The sequence below is a fragment of the Sorex fumeus genome, unplaced genomic scaffold, assembly GCF_029834395.1.
Source record: "Sorex fumeus unplaced genomic scaffold, SorFum_2.1 ptg000051l, whole genome shotgun sequence".
Classification (NCBI taxonomy): domain Eukaryota; kingdom Metazoa; phylum Chordata; class Mammalia; order Eulipotyphla; family Soricidae; genus Sorex; species Sorex fumeus.
Window position 1 is genome coordinate 26,655,017 of NW_026606108.1, and position 4,508 is coordinate 26,659,524.

Here is a 4,508-nt window from a genome sequence, read left to right on the forward strand (position 1 = left end):
ATACTTTCGGTAGCATGCCGGGTTCTCCAGAGTAAGAACTAGACAATAAGATGTAGCACTTCCGGGAGCTGGGTTTTATAGTCTCTGGGTCTTGGCCGTTGATGGGATGACACATATACACCAAACATATACACACATCCCAAACTTGAACTTCTTAAGCATCTGAGTTTTTTATGCAAATCATTCATATACTTCTCAAAAACTAACGTACATAAAAAACCCATTTTTGTGCTAAAACCAGGAATTGAAAACCCAGGGCCTCAAATGCAAAGCACACGCACTACAGCTGAGCCGCATCACTAGGAAATGTCAATCCTGTGCAATTTATTTCAGGGGCTGGAGAGATAGGACAGTGAGGAGGGCATTTGCCTTGCACATGACCGACCTGGAATTCAATCTCCAGTATACCATACGGTTCCCTGAGCACCACCAGGTGTGTCTCCCTTCCCCCAAAATTAACTTCCTATTTTCTTCACCAGTTCTCTACTTTTTCTTTCTACTCTGCTTTGTGCTTCTGCTTCTTGACCAGAAGAGGGCTCTATTGTATCAATTCAGATGGGGTGGGGTGGCGCAATAGTAAGGCAGATAAAGCATTTGCTTAGCACTAGGCCAATTGGGGTTCTATCCAGCACCCCATATGTTCCTGCATCTTCTCCAGGAGTGACTCCTAAGTACAGTCAGGAGTAAGCCCTGAGTACTGCTGGTCATGACCCGAAACCAACTAAGACCGGGCCAGAGGTGATCTAAGAACAATGGTGGAAGGTCACTGGGTGGCTCATAAACAAAAACCCAAAAGGAGAAAATGAGGAATAACATTTAAAGAGGAAAGTATATTTTTCTGGGGCACATTTTAAGGCCATTAGTAAAATACTTCAGAGAGGATGGGCTCTGAGAATAGCACTGGCCAGAGGTCAAATGTGAACTCTGCTAACTTAACACATGACATCCAGCAAACTACATATGTTAGAAAATTCCTCAGAATCTCATCTGGAGAATGGGGTTTCTGAAATCCTGTACATAAAATTGCTGCAAGTAGTGTATAAGAGGGCCTGGAGCCTAGAGTGGGTAGGGCATTTGCCTTGCCCATGGTGGACCAGCTCAGATCTGAGGCACCCCATACGATCCCCCAAGACTCTGAGGAGTGATTTCTGAGTGCAGAACCAAGAGTAAGCACTAAGAACTGCTGAGTGTGACCCAGGAACCAAAATCAAACCAAAAAATCCATAAACTGCTTTGCACTACACTAGATTTGATATGATGTACCTCATTCTGTTAGGCCTAGGATAGCAGTGTGGATTAACATATGGCCATCTTGGCACACTCTGTTGTGAAATACCTTTTTTTTTCCTCAGAGGAAGATTACAGTGAGTGCAGGGAACAGAAAGTCCCCTTAAGGAGGAATTGTTCTTGACTTAGAATATCACTAAGAAAAAAGCACAAAAATTCACAGCCAAGTGGGCTAGAGCAATAGTACAGGGGTTAAGATGCTCACCTTGTAAGCAACCTGAGCCCCATTATACCATGGACCACCAGCACCCTGGGGAGTGAACCCCGAGCTCTGATTCAGGAGTAGACACTGAGTACCACTGAGTGTGAATAAAATTGTTCCTGGAGAGACAGCAAGGGACACAGCTCAAAGGGGTTAGAGCACTTGTTGATTTTATTATTGGTGGTGGTTTCTTTGGGGGCCACATCCCAGCAGAGCTCAGGGGTTACTCCTGGCTCTGCACTCAGAAATTACTCCTGGAGGTGCTCAGGGGACTGTATGAGATGCCAGGGATCAAAATCGACCACACACAAGACAAACTCCTTTCCCGCTGTTCTATCTCTCCAGCTGCTGGAGCGATAGCACAGCGGGTAGGGCGTTCGCCTTACAAGCGGCCCACATGGCCGACCCGAGTTCGATTCCTCCGCCCCTCTCGGAGAGCCCGGCAAGCTACCGAGAGTATTCAATATGCCAGACACAGTAACAACAAAGTCTCCAATGGAGACGTTACTGGGCCCGCTCGAGCAAATCGACGATCAACGGGAGGGCCTTTACCTTACCTTTACCTATCTCTCCAGCCCTGAACTTGCTTTTCTTGCCAGAACCCCAGGTCTGATCCCTGGAACCTCAAGGTTCCCAGAACACTGCCAGGAGTGCCCCCCTCTACATGTACCAAATTCCCATCTCAGGCAGAGGATATGACTCCGTGGACGAGCATTTGGCTCACATGTGTGAGGTCCCGGGTTCAACCACCAGTACCAAAAACAAACAAGAAGACAACAATAAAAACCACTTAAGGGGGCCAGTGAGATAGTACAGCAAGTAGGGTGCTTGCCCAGCACACAGCTGACACAAGTTCGATCCGCAGCACCCCACATGGTCCCCAGAGAACCCCCAGGAATGATATCTGAGCACAGAGCCAAGAGTAACCCCTGATCACCTCTAGTTGTGGTCCCAAGACAAACAAAACACTTACCTTTCTAATCTCTTACAAGGTAGGCTAAAATTTCTTCTCCAGACTGCATGTTTCAAATAATTGTCTCAAATTCCTCAGATGAACTCATACTCCTCACTCTCTCCTGCTGACTTATCTATTCACAGTTCTCTGATGTTAACACAAACCAGACCACCCTCTCTGGGTTCTCAGTTCTTTGGGTTTCAGAGATAACATTTAGATGCCCCTACCCCACCGGTCAAGTCACTTCTCTTCCTTGCAGGGTGCTGGTGGTATTATTAACACCCCCTCTTTTATTCCCCCCTGAGGAGCAACGTTCCTCCCCGCACCAAGTTTCAATAACCTCCTAATTTGTTCCCTGCACCTCTTCCCGCTTTTCCCATAAATATGTGGGTGCAGCTAACCACACTGTGAGAGTTGGTTATGGAGAAGGATTGCTAAGTCTTCTGTGAGCCCCTCGTCCTCCTGCTCAAAAACCACTCATGGAAGGCTGGGGGGTAGCTAATGTGACAGAATACATGTCCCACATGTGCCAGGCCCTGGGGTTCATTCCTGGCACCACATGCCTGAGCCCCCACAGCACCACTGGGTGTGGATCCCACAACACAAACACACACACACCATGGAAATTTTTTTTTTGCTCTTTTTTTGGAAGGGGTCCTACCTGGCGATGCACAGGGGTTACTCCTGACTCTGCACTTAGTAATTACTCCTGGTGTTGCTCAGGGGACTATATGGGATGCTGGGAATCAAACCCAGAAGGCAAACGCCCTACCCACTGTGCTATCGTTCCAGCCCCACCATGGAAATTTCTGAGTTGGATGATGATGTGAATGTACTCAATGTGATCAAACTATATGTTTTTAAATGGTGTTAAGCATGAAAATGGTACATTTAAAGAGACACACACAAAATCCCTCAAAACACACGAAAACCGTGAATGATTCACATACCCGCAACTCAAGGGCCATCACGGTGCAAGCTCACTCACTCTCCAGGAGCACAGCTGAAGGCTCACTGTCCACGACACCCCCACACACTGAAACTCAGACCCAGCACCAGGCCATCCTCAGGGTGAAGCTTTACCGCCATGAGGGGCTGCTGAGCAGAGGGAATGGATGTGAAAAGTCCGGGTCAGTCGCAGGAGTTTCCAGGAGTCCCGGTGGAGTCACACTGCACATGCCGAGTTGTTATCCCCAATAACAAGTGTGAAGTGTGAGTGTGACCCGCCAGGGAAACTTGCTGGGAGGCTGGACATCCGGGATTCTGTTGGGCACATTCTGCCTGGCACATTCTCTTTCTTCGCTTTTTTTTGGGGGGGTGGGCACACCCGGTGATTCACAGGGGTTACTCCTGGCTCAGCACTCAGGAATTACTCCTGGCGCTGCTCAGGGAACCATAAGAGATACTGGGAATCAAACCCAAATTGGCTGCATGCAAGGCAAACGCCCTACCCCTGTGCTATTGCTCTGCCCCCTGCCTGGCACATTCTCAAACTGCAACATCACAGAAGGAAAGCAGGTGTTCAGCACAAACCCCGTTGCCCACACACAGAGTCCGGGCACACTGAGTCACATTTAACAACCATGTGGGAACCTCCAGAACTCTAAAACTAACGCACCAGCCTAGGGCCAACTTTGCAAGCAAGCCTCTTCAAGTTCAGGCCGGCAATAAATAAATGCTGTTCTGCACTGTGTGTTTGGAGCAGCTAGAGATATAAATGCATGCATCACAATTTCCTTTGGCTACTGGAAACCATTCTGCAATTTGTTAAATTTGTTGAATGCCATATACCTAGATGCAGCACACTTTTTTTTTGAGGGGTGTGGAGGAACTTTTTGTGCCACACCTGGTGATGCTCAGGGATTACTCCTGCCTCTGTAACGAGAAATCACTCCTGACATGTTCAGTGAACTCGACGGGGTTCCAGGGATTGAATCTGGGCCGGCTGCGTGCAAGCAAGGCAAGTGCCCTACCCGCTATACTGTCATTCTGACCTCTCCAAGAGATGGTTTAGTCCAGCTTTCTGCTTGATGATGGACAATGATTCAGAGGCAGGTAGATCAA